At 37.2% G+C, this 24789-nt stretch overlaps 1 protein-coding gene and 1 pseudogene across 1 annotated transcript in view; one reads left to right on the forward strand and one right to left on the reverse strand.

Annotated features, from left to right (window-relative positions):
• Nucleotides 1-24789, forward strand: part of COL25A1 (collagen type XXV alpha 1 chain) — a 478322-nt gene that overhangs the window by 16387 nt on the left and 437146 nt on the right. The window lies entirely within an intron of this gene.
• Nucleotides 4218-4696, reverse strand: LOC116754484 (annotated as a pseudogene).

Raw genomic sequence — 24789 nt, forward strand, 5'->3', positions numbered from 1 at the left:
TTGTATTAAAAATGGTACACTCCTCGCTAGAGGAGTCTACTGTTAATAGTTTGTTGTGTATCTTCCCAACACACATTGATTTCCATCATTCTTTCTAAAGGCTGTAGAGTAATCCGTTGTATAAATGTACCACAATGTATTCAATAAAAAGGCAGATCACTTTTCAAAGTTCAGATATTGCTTCCTAGTTCTGGTTTTCCTGTTTCCTGAGGAAGATTGCTTTGATTTGTACTTCTGTTTCACACAGCCTAAAGCTGTATATGTGGGAGCTTAATAAATAGTTGTTGATGAAAGGTACTACTGATGTGATGTGCTGATGATAAATACTTAACCGCTCTCAAAAAAGAAAAAGCCCCGATTTGTAGCATTTGTAGATTTCCAAGGTGTGAATGTCCTACCAGAGTCAGAATTGAATTCCCTCAATTGCAAGTTAACAAAGTGGCATTAGAAAGTGATAAGTTTGGGTGTTAGCTTTGTTTTTAATATAATTTACTTCATTGTAAGTTTATATAATTTAACTTTTAACAATGACTGTTTAACGATGGGCTTGCAAAATCCTGCAAAATGACAACTGGATCTCCTGAGTCAGCTTCTGGTACCCGTTGGCACTGGTGTCCTTGATTCCATATAGAGTGTACTGCGTGGTTCTTGGTAATATCTCCAAGTGGTAATGCTGTCTCTGATAGTATGTTAGAATCTCAGTGCTGGGAGTGTCTTTAAGGGTTATCCAGACTTACGTTTGCACCTGGTACTTGAATTCCCTCCGTGACATTCTGGTTAAATGGTCATTAGCTTATGATTGTCTCTTGAATAGATCATTCAATCTTTAGACTGGCTTATTAAAAAGTTTCTTCTGTTTGTTAGGTTAAAATTCATCTTCTTGTGGGCATTCATTTGATTCTGTACACCATCCCCACCCTGCATCATAAAAAATAAATCAAATACCTCTGTCCTATGACAACTCTTCAAATATTTGAAATCACCTATTATATTTCTTATTGAGGTTTTTATTTTTGGAATAAATGCCCTTGACTCCTTCAGGCATTTCAGGTTGTCTACTTCTTTCTTAAAGTGTTGCACATTGATTTGAATAAAGCTCCAGATGGCCTGGCGGGCATATATACCGGAGGGAGAGAGAAGAAAACTTCCCTAGTTCTGGATACTATTACTGCTGATTAATGCAGCCTAATATTATAGTAATTTTCTTGCTGGTTCCATAATTCTATTAACTGTCACTGAGTTTAGCATTGGTGAAAACCCCTAATTATTTTTCATTTATGCTGCTGTTACATCCTGTCTTTCTCACTCTTAATTTTATAGATTTGGTTTTTTTGGGGGGGAGGGGGAGGCAAATCAAGCCTTTATATTATATTTATTCACTAAATTCTCGTCTATTTTTATAGAATCCAACTTCAGCCTTGTCAGAATTTGTTCGGATCATGATTCTTGCAATACATTTCCAACTCATCTTGGCTTCGTATGATTTGGAAATTTAATGAACCGACCAACATTGTTTTCTTCGGATTCTGTGATGAAATGCCCGAGCTTAAGAGAGCTCAGGACAGAACCAAGTGGCTTTCTAGTAGTCTTTCCCTTTGGTTGCCATTAATCTATTTATGAGTACCTTTGGAATTGTCTTTCTACCAGTGATGCATGCACTCAGTTGTCTTGTCTTTTGTTTATTGCAATGTGCCCAGCTGTGTTCCTCAGAATGCCATTTCCTTTTCCTGTTAACAAACGTTCTGAGGAAGGAAGTTTCAAGACAAATTAGAGATGCACGGGGTTACACAAATATAAGCAGATTTATGGACTGTAGGATTTGTGTATTGTGAATCTCCAAAATGGGGAATATATCATGTTTTAACTGTTTATGGTCATGGAACATTTTTTTTCTGTTTAGATAAAAAATATGTCTTAAGAGCAAATTGTTTTGTGGGTTGATAAATGTTTTCATTAAACTAGGGTATCCTATCATCAAATTGGAGTGTAAGACCTACCTAAAAGCATTCACATAGCTTAAAAAAATTTTTTTATTGAAGTATAGTTGCTGTACAATATTACGTAGGTTACAGGTATACAAAATAGTGATTTTTAAAGGTCATAGTCCATTTATAGTTGATATGCCCCGTGTTGTATAATATATCCTTGTAGCTTATTTTATACCTAATAATTTGTACTGCTTACTCCCCTACCCCTATGTTGCCCCTTACTCCTTCCCTTTCCCCATTAACAATTTCTCCCTTTTTGTGCCTTTTAATTATTTTAATGCTTTTATAAATAACTTCACAGTGAATAATCTGATATATGTCTTTGTGTGGATCGCTGATAATTACCTATAAGTGGAATTGGCGATTCAAATATTACAAACATTTCTACAGCCCACAATGCATACAAATTGCACATTAGAAAATGAATAGAAGTGCTGATCTCTTGGCATCCTCACTGGCGTGGTAGGGAACTTTTGAAGGCAGGGGGTAATACAACCATAGTATAAAGAATTAGCAAATGGTATTTAAAAATATTTTAAACTGTTCTTGATTCTATAGTTAAGTGAAATATTCTCACAATTCCTTCCAAAGTCTGTTCATTTTTTCACCATTTAGCTCTGGTTTAGTTTTCGTGCTATAGAGGGAAAAATATTCTAGTGTTCTAAGTACAAAAGAGTATTCTGATTATAATAATCATTTCTGAAGCACTTGACTGTTCTTGAAGTTTTGTCCTGAAGGCTTTGCAGAAACTTTGGTTTCTTTTGCTCTTATTCAATGGAAAGATGGATTTAAAATGCAGTCAGTAATCTATCAACATTCTACTGTATTTTTGGAGTAGCTGAAGAATTGCTTAGTATGAACTTTATTCTTCATATAAAAACACGATTTCATGGAGAGGTGAACTAGTTTCTCAAACGTACTTGAAGCAAAAACAGAATGTAACGGCGTGACTCATCAGTTTCCCCATTAAGTTGGTTTTCTGCTGCCTGCAGGGTGGCATATTGACATATTCTGTAAACTCAGCAAGGATTCACGATTATATTGACAATGCATTTGACTATAACTTAGAAAGAACAGTCCCTGTTCTAGGGGTTTTCAAGGAAGGGAAGTGTTTTCAAGGAAGAAAGTTTAGTAGAGTGACTAGCAAATGGTCTTATATAGTCTTACACCCACTGTTGTTTTCTTTACTTTAGTGTTGCTCCTTATTAAATAGCTGGACATAATCTTTTAAACCAGTATTTTGGGGAAAAAACAGATGAATAACTGTTACATAACCATGAAGAACTTGGAAGTGGCTTTTCCTATTCTTGACTGCGATTGAGCTTCCTGCATGTAAAAATATGCTTTGAGTAGATTATTAGTTGTTAACCACCATTAAGTTGTCCCTTTAGGTCACAGCCAGCTCATATCCATCTACCTTCCAGAACGGACCATCTGGCCAATTAAGCATTCTAAAGGCAGCTTAAGGGCTTCCTTGGTGGCGCAGTGGTTGAGAGTCCGCCTGCCGATGCAGGGCACACGGATTCGTGCCCCGGTCCGGGAAGATCCCACATGCCGTGGAGCGGTTGGGCCCGTGAGCCATGGCCGCTGAGCCTGCGCGTCCGGAGCCTGTGCTCCGCAACGGGAGGGGCCGCGGCAGTGAGAGGCCCGCGTACCGCAAAAACAAGAAATAAATAAAGGCAGCTTAAGGTGTGGAGTGCTAGTCCTTCCTTGCAAAGTTAGAATCTCTTCTGTTTGATTAGAAAGGAAGCTAAAATGTCAAAATAACTGTTATTTCCGTCCCTCTAACTTTTTTTTTTGCGGTAAGCGGGCCTCTCACTGCTGTGGCCTTTCCCATTGCGGAGCACAGGCTCCGGACGCGCAGGCTCAGCGGCCATGGCTCACGGGCCCAGCCGCTCCGCGGCATGTGGGATCCTCCCTGCCCAGGGCACGAACCCGTGTCGCCTGTATCGGCAGGCGGACTCTCAACCACTGTGCCACCAGGGAAGACCCCGTCTCTCTAACTTTTAAAAATACCGTATTTATTTGGAATCTACGTTTTCTAATGTTTTTGGAAAAGAGAAGAATTTAAAAAAATATAGTAAGCTGATGTCAGGGATTTGTTCAAGACTGCAATTTTCAGCTCATGATATAGAGTCAGTTCATAGCAAACTCACACTCTAGTTGCTTGAGTGCATTCTTAATCACAAAAGAAAAATTAAGCAACGTCTTGAAACTTTTAGGTTTTTTTCAGTAAGTCTGCTGGTGCTTAGCAAAGAGGCCTTCTGACTCCGTTGAGACTTTTAGTAAAGCTGACACAGAACAGATGAGGTAAATAACCATCACTAGCCTTGACATCAACATGAACTTCAATCATGGTCTACCGTTTTTTTTTTTGGACCGTATAGTACATTTTTCATAAGTAAGATCCATGCCACGGAAGTTAGTCATGCAGTTTTTTTACCTGAACATCCTCAGTAATTATCTCGAATTTTCTAAATGTAACTTTATCATTCTGCAGATCAGCAAGGCTCATTTCGAAAACATGACCCTTGAGGTCATCAGGTCAACATTGGTTTCTTGAGTTCTTGTGACTAGTGTTTTTCCTGTAGTTCTCATAGCTAGTGGTTTTACATCCTACCCATCTTTTTAGAAAATAGATCAACCACTTTCTTCTTGGCTCCCTTTTTGCTGCCTTGCATAAGGCTCTTGTTCTTGCCGACCACCATGGTGCTGCTTTGAGAGCCAAAAGGGTGTGTTTCCTATAAAATTGATAAAATTCAGGTTAAGCATTTTTGGCAAGAATATTTTATAGGTGATACTGTCTCATCCTTTGTTGCTTTAACAGCTAAATAGGATTCAATTGAATGGATGTGTAATTGAAACAATACTGTCAATGGATAACATTTGGGTTGTTTCTCATCTTAAAACATCTTTTAAACAGAGAGTAATGCACTTTGGTAAAGAGAAGGGAATGCTTAAAATTTGCTCATATTTTCATCTTCTTTGTTCAGGCCTGTTGAAGTGCTTAATATTTTTATGTTTTCTTTGGTCCTAAAGCAGACCCAGAGAGTTAGCATTCACTTGTGTGAAAGACACCAGTTTAAGACCGAGGCAATACTTGAATCTCAGTGTGATTATTCAAGCTGTTAAAAGGATCATCACCAAATAGTGAAGTGTTTCTGCATTGGCTCTGCTCTGAAGGCTTCTGTGAGAATATGCTTGCTCTGAAACTGGGGGTGCAGATCAGTTTTTTGGAAGAGCTCTAGGAACCCTAGCTTCCCCATAAGATGATGTAGATCCTTTGCTAGCTGCTAGACCCTGCCCCATCTCTCAGTACTCTTAGAATCATAGATTGGGATTTCTTTATTAGAGCTGATTATTCATGTTTGTACCCTTAATTGTAGGATTTTCAGAAGTGGTCTGTTCTGCAGAAGACATGTTTTATAAAATATCTTTTATATTAGATTATTTGCTTTTATACACTGTTTTACTTTTCAAGAACTGGTAGTTTGCTTCTAATTATGAGAGATGTATATTTTTAAAAAAACCATAAAGTTACCTTCTTAATGGCTAAACACTAGATCAGTTGCCTTCCTTGGCCCTTGACTATGAAAGTCTTATAACTACAATTAAAGCAGAATTTGAACTTGAATATTAAACCAGTTGTAACAAATTGGAGGATTAGTTTACTTTCTTAAAAAAATAATTTGTCAAGAGAGTTCTTCAAGGGAGGTGAACCTCTTGTCCAAGTCACCAAATTCTTCGTGAACAGAATTGAAACTGAAAGGTATTCCGTGGGGAAAATATTCTTATTTTAACCACATCATTAGCAGAAGGCAATTTCTCACAATTAGCCAGACCTAAGTACTCAGTGTAGCATATTGTAAATTTTCATAAGAAACACATTTCTTATATATGGTTGTATATTTAATTCTTCAGAATACTGTAGGAATTAGTAAGTGGTCGTTCAGCTCTACAAAGTAACTTTCATAGGAAAAACATAAAAAACATTCCCCAAGGAATTACAGGACTAAATTAAAAAAAACTTAATCATTTAAGCCATCCAGCCTTTTTGTTTGCTGGAGCTGCCAAATAATTTCTTATTTCAGTATACCATTTCAGCATATATGAAATATGAATGCTAGACAGAGGATATAATCATTGTACATTTATAAAGCTCCATAGTTGCATGCTAACTAGTAGATTATACTGGGTTTGAAATTATATAGATCAAGTTCTATTACTGTGCTGCAGAGAGGTGGCCGGAACTGATGTGCTGATTCATCTCAAGTTCATTAAAATAATAGCACATATTGAGTTGAGAAAATATTCACATGCAAGTCATGGTGTAACATAATGATAACAAGACATGTTAATTGGCCAGAAAACTCTAATATTGGTCTGTAGAAGTAGTGTCAGATACATGGAAATAACCTAAGTTCTATGAAAGATTCCCAACGTATTTACTATTGAGTGAAATTTCTCTGTGAACTGTGTTAATATTTTCAGTAGACTCTTATTTGTTGTTTGAAGTGTAGGAAAACAGATTTTCTTGGGACATTGTTCTGATATTTACTTATAGGAAAAAAATCCAAAATTAGTTGCTAGTTACTTTGAGAAGAGAAATTTTTAAAATTTTTTGTTTCAAAACTGAAGAAATTAGTAAGATTGTCCCTCCTTCCTCTCTTGCGCCACTCCTGCCTCTTGTATTTCAATCAGGCTAATTCCTTGAAGCAACTGCTTATAATCTTGGGCTTTTAAGAAAAGTTCTAAATTAGTACGAATGTATGGATGATGATGGACTTTACACAGGGGTTTCCTGTCTGTTTGGTTAAATATATTGTCATTGAGAAAACAGGTCCTAATTCCACTGAAGTTTTCAGTCATCCCTTTCAGAAGCACGGATGGAAGGACACCAAGGAGAAGGCAAAGGGGGACACATAATGTTGTATCAATAACAGTATTGTGCATGGAACAAGTAGCTAGTAGTTCTACTGGGTGAGATGCAGTTTGAACCATGCACGTAGCATTTTGTTTAGTTTTAAGGGAAATACTGTCACATTAGAGCAGTTCTAGAGGAAAGCAATGAGGATGAAAAACATCTAAACTTTTTTTTTTAAAAAACATCTAAAATTTATCTTGTAGGAATAACAGCAGCAGAAAATGGGAACGTTTAGCTTTAAAGAGACAAGAGCTAGAGATGGTGGTAGTGATGTTAAGGAAAGCAGGGTGGCTGTCATCAGATGTGTGGTGGACTATGTCTGCTTAGAACTGCAGGGCAGAACTTGGATCCAGGTGGAAGTTAACAGGGAATAAATCTTGCTATGCACCCCCCACCCCCCAACAGCAAGGTTGTGTAAAAATGGCTTCCTTTGTAACACAACATTGTAAATCAACTACAATTAAAAAAAAAATCTAAAAAAAAATGTCTTCCTTCTCACGTGCTGGGCTGTCCATCATGGGGGGAGATTTCAAGAATTACAGTACATATAGTTATTAATTGCCTTCTATGTGTCAAGCACTGTCTTAAGGTGTACACAATAATATGACACAATCTTTATCCTTGAGAGCTTATCATCTAGTAAGAAGAGACATGTAATAAACATTATTAAATGTTATCAGTTCTATGAGAGCAGTATACGTGGAGTGAGCCAGGAAAGACTATAGAAGAGATTGTCTTTGAGTTTAACATTGAACGATCTGTAGTGTTTGCCCAGTGGAGGGAGGATGAGAGGAAGAAAACACTCACATGACTTCCTGTCAAAGATTTTGAAGAAAGGCTTCTACCGCTTTGTCTTCAGGGTGGTGGGTAGAGAACCCCTAGGGCCTGTTATAATTCTACAGCTCTACCAAGTGATTGCCTTCTAAAGAAAACTTTACAGAGAGAAACCTAACTTTGCACTATATTCTTAATTTTGCCTGAGGTTGGATAAAATTGTCATTTCTATTAATATTTCTTATACAAAGAGACAGAATTATTAAAACTCTTTGGGAAGATGCCTGTTGGCCTTAAAGATCACTTGTTTCTAAGTGAAGACAGAGTCCCTCTCCAGTCCTCTTTTCTTCTCCCTCAGGCGCCTCTGCATATTCTATAGTTGACTACATCCACTGTTCTCTGTTCTGTGTGGCAAGATGTTACAAAGAGCGTCACTCATATCTCTATCTTGCTTTGTGCCCAGACACACTAATCTTTTTGTTAGGCCATGGTTGGTCACCTCATACTAAACCCTATGAAACCTCTGGGGAAAAGTGGCTTGCGATGAACTTTTGTGGCAGTCAGACATCAGTTCAAAGCCTATGCAGTGTTAGGGTTGACGGAAACTGTAGTGGTCCATGAGAAGAGGCTCACAGGGGGTCCTTTTTCAGGGCAAAAGGACAGATGGTTTTCTCCACTTGAGATCATACACAATGCACAATAACTCCAGTACTTGCCTCCCAGCCATGTTACATGCCCACCTTCTTCATGATGGGAAGGGACAGTTTTTATAGACCCAGAAGGGGGACATTTACTCTTTGCTACTGTTCTTTTCAGCTGTTTTGTTGGTAGGCTAAGCCTGCTCTTTTGTAGAGTGACAAAAAGGGACTTAGTAAAACACTGGCTCCATAAAGAGGGCCATTGTATATACATGTACCTTCTGTGTAAAAACTAATTTTGTATTTTAAACACAATCAAAGGAAAGTTCAAAAATCAATAACTCTGGGTCTCAATTATTTATGATAAAATATAATCAATGGTTTTTACTGTGCTAACACATGGTGAAAATTTTCATAAATTTAATCATCTGTATATTGTATGATACACAGTATAATGTTTCTAGACAATTTATAAGTATCATAACCATATGTATTGCACCAGGCTACTTAAATATCCATTATACCAGTTTTACTTGCTGAGTTTAGTAATTATTTTCCAGTTATGTATAGAATATGATTTTTCCGTTTATATTTTCAAGAATCTTAAGTACTTAACTTTACAAAGAAGGAGGTAGTTTCTCTGAATTCTTAAACTCTTTGTTTTAACAGAATTAATTGGCAAGATATTTTTTAGCATTTTTATGTGATTGCCTCTTTCCCTTAGGGCTTGGCGTATTTCCCATATATTCAACAATATTGACAAATATTAGATGAAAGATCTTTATATGTATTCACTATATGGAAGGTAATACTTTACTTTCCACAACTGTCAACTAATCTATGGAAAAGATTTCTCCCTCTGTAAATCAGTCTAAAGCTAAAAAGAATAGCTGCTTAATTTATGAGAATCTTATTAAATTATGTATTTTTCTTTTCATCTCTTTTTGCTATACACAGAATTGGAAATTTGAGATGAAAGTAATCTGTACCCAGAAAATTAGGGTATTTTTAATTAGAGAATCAGAAAAGCAGATTTTTGGATTGAGTTTTGATTATCAACTCTTTTAAAATTGAAAAAATAAACAGAACATTTGATTGACAGGAAAATAAAAGATGCTTTGAAAAATTTGGGATTGTGTAATGAATATGCAAAGAAACATCACATAATACGTGATTGATTTTTAAGGTGATTGGTACTGATTGTATATTCTATTTAGAGGAAAGAGGATTCAGGTCTGTGTCAGGCAGTCCTGCTTTTTGCCATGTAAAGAAGAAATGTCCTTTAAAAATTCTTTATTTTTATAGTCATTTGATCTCTATAGCAACCTGGACAGCAAATATGACAGACATTACTATCACAATTTGCATGGAAGAAAACTGAGACCCAGAGGTAATGCCACTTGCCCAAGATGGAGGTGTCAGCCTTTTCTTTTTCTAATTACTAGGATGGGTCTCTTTCTGATGCACAGAGTGATAATTTCCTTAAAATAGGATTGCTGACACACTGAGAAAGGTGGCCATTGGTACTTTTGATAATATTGGAAAGCATTGGGTCAAACATAATTGCTTTCAATCAACTAAATATATCTATTCAGAAGTAATAATCATATGAAAATATTATTTTGAAAACTTGGCATTTTGTTATCTTCTGGCAAGCAAGAAATGCAAAGGTTACGTTAATTTTCTGGATATAAATGGTTATTCAGCAGCCCAATTTGCTGATGTAGTTCAGTGCCAGTTTGGTTCTTCCACAGGACTATATAAGATTCTGTGTGACACTTGGCTAATTTGAGGTAAATTTAAATTTTCAATTATTAGCATTTAGTTTAATAAAAATCTGGGGAATTTATTTCTTATACAATCAATTCACTTTTAGTTTAAAAAACTCTTATTGTAGGTCAGAAAGAGAAAAACAAATACCGTATGCTAACACATACGGAATATATATGGAATATATATATATGGAATATAAGGGAGAAAAAACAAGGTCATGAAGAACCTAGGGGTAAGACGGGAATAAAGACACAGACCTACTAGAGAATGGACTTGAGGATATGGGGAGGGGGAAGGGTAAGCTGTGACAAAGTGAGAGAGTGGCATGGACATATATACACTACCAAACGTAAAATAGATAGCTAGTGGGAAGCAGCCGCGTAGCACAGGGAGATCAGCTCGGGTGCTTTGTGACCACCTAGAGGGTGGGATAGGGAGGGTGGGAGGGAGGGAGACGCAAGAGGGAAGAGATATGGGGACATATGTATATGTATAACTGATTCACTTTGTTATAAAGCAGAAACTAACACACCATTGTAGAGCAATTATACTCCAATAAAGACGTTAAAAAATAAAACAAAAAAAACCTCTCATTACCTTTTGTTGGAAGACTTCTGCTTAGTAATTCAGACAGTCACAATAATCTTTATTCTTGTATAAATTGAGACTGGCAAGCTTGGAGTATTTTAGTGGGCTGATGGGTGTGAGGGGTTACAAAGGAAGTAATCCAATGTGGCATCTGGTTTCTCTTCCTCCTCTCTGTCACGGACTTAGCTCAGATATCAGCCTCTCCTCTACCATCCTCTCTCCCACAGGTGATTCTCCGCAAGGCCATATAGGGACATTCCCAAAGTGCAAATCTTATGTCATGCTTAAATATCTCCATTCGTTCACCATTGTTTTTAGGATGAAGCCCACTTGACACAGCGCTTAGTACTCCGACATAGGAAGCCTTCATTTCCTCAGGCATGCTGGGTTCCTACTTTGTGTCTTTACTTCCTTATCTTTGCCTGGAATGTTCTCTATTCTCCTTCTCTCCGTGCTCATCCTTCAAGACCCGCTCAAATGTCAGTCCACATGATATGCCTCCCTGCAAATCTTCCAGGCATAGTCAAAAGCCCTGCTGAGGACTCGACGTAATCACTCTCGATTATTTATTTTTGGGCCTGTTTAGCCTACACAGTGCCTCCTTCATACTCGGTGCATACTCAGTGTGCATTTGATGGAAAACCTCTGCTTTCAAAGAGCTTTATGAAGAGTTGGGAAACACAAATATCAATGAACTCATGTTACAAGAGATTATTTGGCTAATCCTAGGTAATGTTCTCATAATTACCTTTGTTTCTGTATCCTTTAAATAATGGAGTTGGATTAAATGATTTCCAAAGTATATTCTTATCTTAAAATTTGGCTATGTAAGGAGAGTAACAGTTTGGTGTATTTTAATAATGGGGTGTAGAAAGTGGTGGTTCATTTGCACACTGTTGCACACATTAATAGACGAACGTCAGCCCCCTCCATGATTTTATTGTGATACAACTGGAAAGAAACTTCTTGATTCTTAACTCAACTTTTCAAAAATTTGCAAATATGCACTGCATGCTGAGTGAGGACTTCCAGAAAAAAGTGTTTAGAATGAAAACACTGACAGAATTTTGAGAGGATATGGGCTTTTTACCCCTGCCAATCCTTTGAAAAAGTTTAGCATGAATGCTGTAAAAATTAGATACTTTCTCCCTCGGTTCTCAGCCCCATCTTAAAAAATTTGAAGTAAAAAGGAACCCATCAGTATGAAAAATAACTATGGTGTCCAGGGTTGAAGTTTTTTATGTAGAGAACTCCCTGGAAAGGTGCTGGTCAGATTTCTCTTCTGCATAGTTCGTAGCATGTAACTGGTACTCAGTAATATTTAATATAATGAATTACAGAGGCTTTGAAAATGTAGGCCTCTGAAGACCAAATCCAACATGGTAGATGGGATTTTCACATTACTGTGAACACAAGGTAGAAGTTGATATAGTTGGTCTCCTGGGGGTGTTTCATCACACAAGTGAAAGAGCTATATTCACCTAATTTATTTTAGCTAAAGAAAGACTATTCTCTTTAATAGCCACTTATTTAAGGCCATAGAGTAAAGAAGGCCAGAGGAAATAATGTCATATTCAGCTAGGTAAAATAGAACGAAGTACACTATAAAATTTGTCATTTTCTCTCCCAGCTTCCTTTAGCAGCCAACATTATTTTATCTGCCTTCACTAAATTTACATTTTAGCTTTGTTTTTCTATGTTATTAGGAATTTTGCATTTAAGTGTTTTTGAGTAAAAATAATAATGAAAAAGAAAAATGACACTATATTCTAAATTAATACAAAAAGGAAAGTTGCTTATTTTCCACTGAGGCAGCAGTGGTGTAGCCATCTTAGGTGTAGCAGAGCTTAGACTTTGGAACCAGAGAGAGCTGGCTCTAATTTTGACCTAGCTACTTACCAACTGTTTGACCTTGGGCAAATGACTGAAATCCATCCAGCCTCAGTTTCCTCATCCATAAAATAGAAATATTAATATCCATTAAAAATTAGGAACAATGTATTGTGGGCATCTAGCATAATGCTGGCATGTAGGAAGGTGTCAAATAAATGGAATATAATAATTGTGCTGGGTAAGTCTTAGATACCTCTGGTCTTTATTTTATTTATTTATTTATTTATTTAAAAAAGATTATTGTGATGTGGACCATTTTTAAAGGCTTTATTGAACTTGTTACAATACTGCTTCTGTTTTACATTTTGTTATTTTGGCCACGAGGCATGTGGGATCTTAGTTCCCAGACCAGGGGTCAAACCCACACCCCCTGCATTGGAAAGCAAAGTCGTAACCACTGGACTGCCAGGGAAGTCCCCTGCCTCTGGTCTTTTTTAAAATTTATTTTATTTTATTTATTTAGTTTTGGCTCTGTTAGGTCTTTGTTGCAGTGCGCGGGCTTCTCATTGCCGTGGCTTCTCTTGTTGAGGAGCATGGGCTCTAGGCGCACGGGCTTCAGTAGTTGTGGCACACAGGCTTGGTTGCTCCATGGCACGTGGGATCTTCCCGGACCAGGGCTCGAACCCATGTCCCCTGCATTGGCAGGCGGATTCTTAACACTGCATCACCAGGGAAGCCCATGGTCTTTAAATTCTAGCTTTTATTGAAAGAATTACATGCCATAAATTTTTCAGTGCCTAACACATGGCCCGACACATGACAGAGTCTTGGTAAATATTTACTGAGTAAATGAACTAGTGTAATTTTGTGCAAAAAGGGCCTGCTCACATATACCATTAGTGTTATATAGTATAAATATTAAATAAGGATAACTGAGAAAAAGCTCAAGAGTGGAGAAGTAGCTCTAAATGCCTGAGCTGTCATGAAGCAGGGCTGGACTGCATCCTCCAGGGGAAGGTTCCTGGAGAGGGTCCTGCCCCTTAAGGCTCTACAGGTTTATGTGGATGGGTGAAGGGGCAGCAACGGTGAGTCACCGTGAAGGAGGGAACAAAGAGGGGGTGTTCTCCTTAGCAAGGGGTGCCTTCGGACCTGAGACTGGGTATCCTGTCCTTCTGTTGGGCCAACTCACACCTGTGAGGCCAGCTTTGTGCTGAGACCCGAACATCCGGATTTGTCTCCCCTGAGCAGTGGAAGTAGTCCCATTTAGCAAATACCTTTTATGGATCATACATATTAGGTTAGCATGACTGGCTTGTAATCTTTTTCTGTTTCATAAACAACAGTATTAAATTTGTGCATGTCTTTGGCTCCATTTGTTTCATTTTAGAATATTTTGTTAATTTTGAAGGAGTTACACAGATTCATTGTTCAAGAATATAAAGATAAAAGAAGTCTTTTTCCCTAAAAAACTGCTCCTCTATCCAGAAGAAATCACAGTAACCTACTTTTTGTGTATCTTTCCAGAGGTGGTTTATGCATGCAAGTATATATGTTCCATATGCTTTATTAACTTGGACAACAGTCACCACAGCAGCAGTAATTAGCAATGTAAAATATATACAAGCATCGTGATTAAATGTGCATAAGTATGTCACCTAATTGCAACAGTCCTTTGAAAAGAAAAGAAAACAAAGGGCAAAAAAAGCTCAACTAACTGCAGACAAACATCCTTTGGTCACTGAAATCTCTTAATGTATATGCTATTACCTGTGGCGACAATAATTGAGCTTTTTTTTTTTTTTTTTTGGCCGCTGCAAGGTATGCGGGGTCTTAGTTCCCTGACCAGAGATTGAACCCTTGCTCCCTGCAGTGGAAGCTCAGAGTCCCAACCACTGGAGTGCCAGGGAATTCCCTAATTGAGCCTTGTTAAAACAGTGTTCTCTTTGTAATGTATTGTAGATATTCACACCTTAAAAAAAAAATATTCAAAGGTGAGTTTCAATCAGTGTGATGATTTATTTGCAGTCCAGATTTATGGTAAATTAAATTCAGCATTTGAAAGTTTTAGATTTTTCCCCCCAAATAATCTCTCCCACAATGCACGATTTTTCCATACTAACAAAATGATCTTCATGAGTGGGTGTCATAAGTAAGATAAGACAATATGGGCTAAATCCTAACCTCAGATGCAGTCAGATTTGATTGAAGCTCTTTTAGGCTGTTTTATACTGTGTTATCCATAAGGAACATATATACAAAGCTGTACTGACTAAATTAAAACAAAAAAACGAAGAGTTAAAATTTCTTGTTTGGTTATTATGCTGAAAACTGGCAATGGAATTTTGTTCCATTGAATGGGGACATTGAACATTTTTTTAAAAATTGGCTTATTTCCTAGTTTCTTTGTTTTTTTCTTTTTTAGGTCCCTGGATCCTTATAAACAGAGTTGAATAGGAAAGAACATTTAATGTTTTGAATGTGAAAATATTTTTTGTTTATTATGAGTTTGGAAAACTTTCATTCATATAATGGGTAAATATGGGATTTAACCTGGTGTATTAAGCCTTCTTATTTTATCAGTTATAGGAATGAGAATTTGTGCTTGTTTTTGCCACCAGTAGGGCTAGATAAATGGGGGTTTCTGATAGTGTATTTGGAAAGGTGACTACAAGGACAATTTTTACAAACCCATCAAAAACTGTAGATTTTTCCCATATGATTTTAAGAGCTATAGCTCAGCATATGGGTTCATTAGCTTCTCCACCATGTGATTGAGGATGATCTCAGATTCAAGTGATGCAGTTTAATCTAATTAAGACATAATGCAGAGTAAGCTTGAAGTACAATAGTGAAGGCTCTCGGAGGACTCCCAAAAGGCTGACACAATGAAAGTCATGGGTTCAGTTTATAACTATAATTGCTACTGGGTTTTTGCTTGAAAGAAACATGTAATTCAACTATACAGAAAAAGTTTTGTGCCCACATTTTTACATCATTTTTCCTATGGTTAAGAATAATCTTTATCTTCTCTTCTACAGTGAATACCCATTTATTTATTTACTTATTTGTCTATCTTGTTCCCCAGAGAATACCTTAAAAAATTTTTTTTAATTAATTTTTTTTTACTGGAGTATAGTTGCTTTACACTGCTGTGTCAGTTTCTGCTGTAGAGCAAAGTGAATGGGCCATACTTATACATATATCCCCTCTTTTTTGGATTTCCTTTCCGTTTAGGTCACCACAGAGCACCGAGTAGAGTTCCCTGTGCTATATAGTAGGTTCTCATTAGTTATCTATTTTATACATAGTAGTGTATATATGTCAATCCCAATCTCCCAATTCATCCCCACTCCCCCCTTCCACCTTGGTATCCATACGTTTGTTCTCTATCTCTAAGTCTGTCTCTATTTCTGCTTTGCAAATAAGATCATCTATACCATTTCTCTAGATCCCACATATATGTGTTAATATATGATATTCGTTTTTCTCTTTCTGGCTTACTTCATTCTGTATGACAGTCTCTAGGTCCATCCATGTCTCTGCAAATGGCACAGTTTTGCTCCTTTTCATGGCTGATTAATATTCCATTGTATATATGTACCACATCTTCTTTATCCATTCCTCTGTTGATGGACATTTAGGTTGCGTCCATGTCCTGGCTATTGTAAATAGTGCTGCAATGAACATTGGGGTATCTGTGTCTTTTTGAATTATGGTTTTCTCTGGGTATATGCCTAGGAGTAGGATCACTGTATCATATGGTAGTTCTATGTTTAGTTTTTTAAGGAACCTCCAAACTGTTCTCCATAGTGGCTACACCAATTTACATTCTCACCAACAGTGTAGGAGGGTTCCCTTTTCTCCACACCCTCTCCAGCATTTATTGTTTGTAGATTTTTTATGATGGCCACTCTGACTGGTGTGAGAATGATACCTCATTGTGTCATTGATACCTCATTGTAGTTTTGTACAATGTATCGTGATACATTTACACACATGTACACTTACATGCGTGTACATACATGTACATTTACGTGCATGTACACACATGTATGATACCTTTTTGTACAATGATACATGTTTTGTATCACTGATACCTCATTGTAGTTTTGATTTGCATTTCTCTAATAATTAGTGATGTTGAGCATCTTTTCATGTGTTTGTTGGCCATCTGTATATCTTCTTTGGAAAAGTGTCTATTTAGGTCTTCCACCCATTTTTTTGGGGGGGTCCATGCTGCGTGGCTGGGCCCATGGCAATGAAAGCGCTGAATCCTAACCACTGGACCGCCACGGAATTCCTGAGAATGCCTTTTCATTTATTTATTTAAATTAAAAACAATTTTATTTTTTGCTGCATTGGGTCTTTGTTGCTGTGCGTGGGCTTTCTCTAGTTGTGGAGAGCGGGAGCTACTCTTTGTTGCAGTGCGTGGGCTTCTCATTGCGGTGGCTTCTCTTGTTGTGGAGCATGGGCTCTAGGTGTGTGGGCTTCAGTAGTTGTGGTATGTTGGCTCAGTAGTTGTGGCTTGCAGGCTCTAGAGCTCAGGCTCAGTAGTTGTGGTGCATGGGCTTAGTTGCTCCGAGGCATGGGGGATCTTCCCGGACCAGGGCTCGAACCCGTGTCCCCTGTATTAGCAGGCAGATTCCCAGCCACTGTGCCACCAAGGAAACCCCAGAGCATACCTTTTTAGATGGTAGTAAATGGGTGTAAACTTTATGGGCTGAGGAGGTCATGCTGACTGGTCAGGAAGCAACCATTTATTTATGAATGTTAGTCCTAGATTATTAATATATTCTCTCCTGGCCTCCTTATCTTGACAGATTTAGTGCCAACAACATTAACAATCTATAAAGTATATTTTGGGGGTGTATGGGATGTTTTTAGGATATTGGAAGTTATGTTTAAGGCAAAAGCTTGATATTAGCATTCTTTCTTTGAAATACTCCATTGTCATGTGTGGATTTCTGAAGGTCATTTCTCTTCACCTCTTTATTTCCAGAGAATAATTGTAGCTTGTCCACTTCCTCAGCTAATCTTCCATAGCCTTCCAGCAAATAATAAAGGTAATAGCTGATACTCATTATACCAAGTACCAAGCATTAAGTCTTTTTCACATAATATCTCAGTTAATCCTTACAATAACCTATTGTCCCAATTTTATTTTTTATTTTTTAAAAAATATTTATTTATTTATTGTTTGGCTGTGTTGGGTCTTAGTCACATCACACAGGCTCTTTGTTGTGGCGCGAGGGCTCAGTTGCCCCGTGGCATGTGGGATCTTAATTCCCCTACCGGGGATCGAACCGGCATCCTTTGCATTGCAAGGCAGATTCCACTGGACCACCAGGGAAGTCCCTATCCCAATTTTCTAGATGGGATAAATGAGCCCCAAAGAGGTTAAATAACTTTCACATATCATATAACTTTTAAAGTGGAAGTTAGTTCTGTCTTATTCTGGAGTGCAAGCTTTTAGCTTTTATCTATTATACGTATTACTCCAAGATAAGAGACTATTAAAAAAAGCTTTATCAAAGGAAATGTTTGGAGGTACTCTTAGTAGCAGGAAGTATGGGTAGGGAACAGAAAAGTACCTGGGAGAAGAGAAGGACTGTGCTGTGGAAAAGCATTATGTTAATGAGAGGAATGCAGAAAAAAGGCTGTATTCAGTGATATGGCTTGTTTGTAGTTTCAAACAAGTATACAAGTAAAATTTGATACACCATTTAATTCTTTAATTTTTTTTAGGTTGACTTTCTGAGTACTTATCCTCTAATGCTGGCTGTTTTTAATAGCCATTTAGTGGGTAGATAATCAGAAAAATCAGATCAGTTATTCTGAAAGTAAAATTTAAGAAGGTCTGGTGGTATGTAGCAAAGGCCACAAAAATGGCTATTCTAGAGAAGAATCCTGACATTCATTCATATTCTGTTGTTGTATCTTTAATTCCTTGTATGGTTCAAATGATTTAAAAACAAACACTTCCTGCTCCTCTTTAGTATATACTGTTATTACATTAAGAAAATACATGTTGGAATAGGTATCTATTGCCCTAATTATAAGTAATTTTAATTAAAAACTTATTAAAAATTTATTTCACTATTAATTGAAAAGAAATACTAAAGAGAAAGCATAGTTGGTCTATTTAAAGAAAGTGGTGTCCTTTGGACCTTCAGCTCAGTGTTTTCTGAAGATATGATCATTAGTCCAAAGTTTTAGCCCACGCTGAATACTTTGCAGTGTCTTGGTTCTCTAACTTTAACAGATAGGTTAATAGATTTGAGCAGGAGGGTTGAACCGGTATTGGTTTGCCCTGAAAACCTGAGGATTTTCTAATTAAATACTGGATGATCAGTCAGTGCTGCTCAGCTTACTAAATCATGAATTTTTCCATCTTAGTGACATGGTTAAAATTGGAAATGTCAAAAATGCCTGAACAAGAATGTGATTCATGGACTTGAACCTGAACTTGCTTTCAATTGTCTTTATTAAAAAAAGACATTATAAATAGATTAACTAGAAATTATGGTGTATACCTGTCTTTTACCAAGACCGTGTTTCTAAGTTGGAAAACATTTACTTCCTTCAACAAAGGTGATGTTGGTCTCTATACAATATAATCCAATTAATTAATTACTCAACATCAGAGGCAAAAACCATGTGTTGCTGGATTTCATTTGAAATCCCTTAAAGGGACTTGATCAGCCTGATCTCTGATTGGGCATCTCAAACTCAAAGTAGCTCGGACTGAATTTATTATTCCCTAATAAATAACAAATAAATACAAACCTAATTTGCTCCTCCCTTTGCACCTCTGTCTGTGAATGGTGCGCATTGTCCAAACCAGACACTTGAGAACTATTCTTGGGTCCCTCTACGCTCTTTGTAATTTTTCATTCAGTGAATCCTGTCTATCCTCCTAAATGTCTCAGGTCTGTCTGTTCCTCTTTGCTCTTTCTGCTACTGCTATCGTCCTACCTACTGATATCTTTCCTCAGGTGACGGTAATAGCCTATTGCCTCGTTTCCCCTACTCCAGTCTATTTTCCACACCGAAGCCAGAGTGCTCTTCTAAAATGAAATCTGGCAAATCCTGAAACAACTCCAAACATGTGAGCATGTTCAACAGGACCTTTGATGGGGCCTCCGTCAGCCTTCCAGCCTCATCTGTCGCCCCTCTGGTTGTCCTTGCGCCATATGGCACTATCTTCTGTTCTCTCCCATTGTGTGCTCCTTTTCAACCTCTGCACCTTCACCCATGATGTCATGGGAGACTCTTCACCCTCCTCAGCCTTCAGGTCCAGCTTAAACTTCCCTTTCTTCCTGGAGCTTAAGTTCTCCTGCTTATGTGCTTTTGTCCGTAGAACTCTTAACATACTTAATTGTTTTGCACTTATAATCCTCTTTTGTTATTGCTTGTTAGATGGTTTGTCTGTTCCATCTGACTCTAAGGTACATGTAGGAAGGGACTGTCTCTTGCCCAGCATTGTATGCCAAGAGTTTCTCATGGTGCCTGGCCCATAGAGGACACTTAGCAAATATTTTATTGAATGAATGAATGATTCAGGTGTGCTATTTTTTTTTTTTTTGATAGAGCACAGTAGCTCTTATGTTACTCTGCAAAGTACATTCTCAAGGTAGCATGAAAGAAGAAAATTTAGAAAATGTAAGTGGTAGAACGCACAGGGCTCAGTGACAGAAGATGAGGCAGGAGTATAATATAAAATTCCAGAGGCAGAAAGAGCTTTGTTTTCAACAGCGTTCAGATCATCAGTCTATCCATCAACCTCGAAACCATTTTCACTGGAACAGAATTTGTAGTTTTCCACAGTAATGGATTGTAGGAACCACCACATCTCAAGTTAGACAAGTCTTTTAATATCTAACCTAAACTTCTTTTTGCTGTAATATAAACTCGTTTCTGATCTTTCCTGGGTGAAAGTAAGAGCTTTATACACCTGCTTATGTTATGACAAAGATTTTCTGTTTTCCTCCAATAACCAGGATTTCTTTTTTCCTCTTCCTTTCATATTGTATCTTATTTTCTGATCTCTTATTTTTATTGCTAGTATTTGAACCTTTCTGCGTATGCCATCCTTTATGTCATAAACCAGGATAATCAAAACCTCGTTAGTACTGAATACAGTGAAAGGATTACTACTCTTAAGGCTCATTATTGTGTTCTTTTGAAATATATCTCCAGCACATCTCTGCATGATATATTGTAAAGGATTTCATAATTTGTGATTAAAAGAAATTATTGCCCTTAGTCTGAAAGGTTTTGATGGACAAATTGCTAGTAAATCATTCCTTCTAATAAAATGGTATTGTGCGTAAAGAGCTTAAAAATATGTACCTTTCTCAGTGTTTTGTCCAGATTGGGCTTAAGTATGACCTTTCTGTCAGAGAAACTCTAAAGAAAGGAATATGCACTTTCTAAGTGGGATGACACTTTTTAAGAAAAATAACTTTTGCTAATGAACTGAGAGGAGTGGCTCTTTCTGGCCCACAGTGGTTATAGGTATATAGAATGATGCTGCCTTATATAGTATAATCTTCCTTTTTGATAGGTAAACTTGGTTATGGCTAGGATGGGAGAATTTTAGAGCTCGAATTATATCATGCATTTAAGAATAGAGGAGGTAAATGTATGGGAAAATGGGAGAAATCCTCTGAAAATGAAAATGTACAGGCCAGAAATCCAGATCAGGCTGACCATAAAGGCCTTGTACTGATCAACAGTGCCTTGTTGTAGGAGAACAAAAAGGAAATAACACGGGCCAAAGACATTTAAAATGACCGTACATCAATATATTAGATGACTACATTACTATTACATCAGCGATGATTTGCTATGAGAGCACCTTGATAGATGCTTCAGAGATGCTCAAGTGGGCAGTGCCACCTGTCAGAGGGGAACACAGTTAATTTCTTTATACTTAAAAGCTGATTTCCATTCAAGAAATATTTGCTTAGCACTTATAATGTGTCTAGCATTAAACTGTATACTGTGAGGAGAGCTATTTAAAAAATTATTTTTCTTGTGATGAGAACTTTTAAGATCTATTCTCTTAACAACTTTCAAATATACAGTATAGTATTGTTAACTCTAGTCACCATCCAGTTAGCATCTTTAAACTAGTTTGCCCAATGGTTCAATCACAGTTGACCCTCAGATCCTACTTTAACAAACACTGCTTATTTTCCCCTTTCCCACCTCCCGAACGAAGAATTCCTGACAGATCCTATAGCTGTACTGATTTCTCCAACTCTGCTGTGGTATATTGACATCTGACGTAGCCCTGAATAGTTTATCTTCTCACATTGTTTATTTCATGTCCTTGTATCTCAGTTCTGAACTAAACTGAACCCTCTTGGGAGGAACCCCATGTCTTAAACAATGATATAGTAACCATTAAATGATATTGGCACTGAGGAATGCTATTTTTGACTTTATGAAGTTAAAGATACTTTGAAATACTATAATTTGGAATAAGGCTGATTAAACATTTTTCTGGTTTTTATTACCTCCCAGTTTTCATAGTAAATATCCCTTGGTTGCTTTATTTTTAAAATGATAATAGCTATAACAACAGTTTGTATCATCCTTTATAAATTTAAAGATTCAATTTAGATATAGAAATGAGCTGGGTTAGCACATTCTGCTTGAACTAAATTTTGAAAATGTTTTTCTTTTAGTGTTGATTTCCCCTCCACCCCAATTATAAAGGTAATGCTCTACGCTTGTTGGGGAAAATGTAGAATATAAGAACTCATAGAAAAGATAGTTCTACCAACTGAAGGCAATGACTGTTAATGTTTTAACATTTCTTTTTTTAAAAAATGTTAAATATGTTTTTACATAGTTGAGATCATATGCTGTAGATATTTTATTCTATTTTTCACTTAATATTATTCAATAAACATTTTCCGTGTTCTTTTTTTATGTTCTCAAAAATATTTATAAACATCATTCTCAATATTTACATGGCAAAGATATTCCATGACTTCTATAATATTTCTACCTATTTCATATACATTTTTGCTTATAATCAGACATTAAAAAATAGTATAGTGTCAAGGTAAGACTTTTTTTTTTTTTTTTTTTTTTTTTTTTTTTATGCGTTACGCGGGCCTCTCACTGCTGTGGCCTCTCCCGTTGCGGAGGACAGGCTCCGGACGCGCAGGCTCAGCGGCCATGGCTCACGGGCCCAGCCGCTCCGCGGCACGCGGGATCCTCCCAGACCGGGGCACGAACCCGTGCCCCCCGCATCGGCAGGCGGACCCCCAACCACTGCGCCACCAGGGAAGCCCCAAGGTAAGACTTTTTGAAGGGGGTAAGATATGTTCATAGCAACACTGGTTATCCATATAAGTAGAAATACTTACTTCCTGTTTAAGTTCTAAAAACATTTTTCCTTCTCTATTTTACCTAATTCTTTAAATTGGATTGACTGTTTTCCCTGTTCACTTTGCTATGTATAGTTCTCCAAATTAAGGAATCAACTTGTTATGAAAATTTCTCTTCTCTTGTCCTCTGTTGCCCCACACTCATTGAATAAAAGGATGTTTCAAAGAGTTTACAGAATGATATCCAGCAGTTCAAAGAAAACACCTTCAAAATGTTGATGTTGACAATGCGGGAATCTTTGTAAAAGGAACTGGGTTAGATGAAGGAGGGTTTTCTCACCTGTTGTTGCTTTGTACTTGATGCAGCTGCACTTTAGTCATAAATTTAAATTCTACCTCTCCGAGTAAACGTTTCAGAAAGAGTTCATTCATCTCTTGTTAGTCACACACCCAATCTTTTTTTATTTTCAAGACTTTCCTTACAGTGCAAGCAATGCATGACTGATAAGGCAGCCTCTGGCTGTATCACTTGCATCTTTTCCTTTCTGTTTTCTTTTGTTGTTGCTTTGCAACTGGCATGACTTTAATGGGGTTAAATGGAGAAAGATGCTAGAGATGGTTACAAAAAAATGGAAATAGGTAGTAGCTCTCTGCCTGTGCACACATCAAAGATTGTTTATATGAATGTAAATAACTTGGCAGTATAAATATAAATATGTCTTATATTTGAATTGAGGCTTTTGGTAATCCTAACTGCAGTCCTTGGGGGATTGTTCAAAATCATTTGAAAGACCCTTCTTTTGTAATTTAATGTGGCATTCTTACTGCATCAGAGCTAGGGCAATGCCTTATGTAGTTGAAATTAATCAACATAACCTTTGGGCTTTATATATTAGGTCAAAATAAAGATGAAGGAAATTAAAATGCCATTAGTTTCAGACATAATTGTAGTTCCTGTCTACAGACTTTTCTTTTAGTCACTATGTCAATGAAGCCTCATTTTTCTGTTAATTAAGAAGCATCAACAGTATATTTGGAAGAAACAGATGACAGTTTGCAGCAATAGACATTTTAAATGAAAATTAATTATTTTGAAATTAGAAAGTTCTTTCTTTTTTTTTTTTTTTTTAAACATCTTTATTGGGGTATAATTGTTTTACAATGGTGTGTTAGTTTCTGCTTTATAACAAAGTGAATCAGCTATACATATACATATGTTCCCATATGTCTTCCCTCTTGCCTCTCCCTCCCTCCCACTCTCCCCATCCCACCCTTCCAGGCTGTCACAAAGCACCGAGCTAATATCCCTGTGCCTTGCGGCTGCTTCCCCCCAGCTATCTACCTTACTACGTTTGTTAGTGTGTATATGTCCATGACTCTCTCTCGCCCTGTCAAAACTCACCCTTCCCCCTCCCCATATCCTCAAGTCCGTTCTCCAGTAGGTCTGCGTCTTTATTCCTATCTTACCCCTAGGTTCTTCATGACATTTTTTCCCCTTAAATTCCATATATATGTGTTAGCATACGGTATTTGTCTTTTTCTTTCTGACTTACTTCACTCTGTATGACAGACTCTAGGTCTATCCATCTCATTACAAATAGCTCAATTTCATTTCTTTTTAAGGCTGAGTAATATTCCATTGTGTATATGTGCCACATCTTCTTTATCCATTCATCCGATGATGGGCGCTTAGGTTGTTTCCATGTCCTGGCTATTGTAAATAGAGCTGCAATGAACATTTTGGTACATGACTCTTTTTGAATTTTGGTTTTCTCAGGGTATATGCCAAGTAGTGGGATTGCTGGGTCACATGGTAATTCTATTTGTAGTTTTTTAAGGAACCTCCATACTGTTCTCCACAGTGGCTGAACCAATTCACATTCCCACCAGCAGTGCAAGAGTGTCCCCTTTTCTCCACACCCTCT

Source organism: Phocoena sinus, chromosome 5, assembly GCF_008692025.1.
Source record: "Phocoena sinus isolate mPhoSin1 chromosome 5, mPhoSin1.pri, whole genome shotgun sequence".
NCBI lineage: Eukaryota > Metazoa > Chordata > Mammalia > Artiodactyla > Phocoenidae > Phocoena > Phocoena sinus.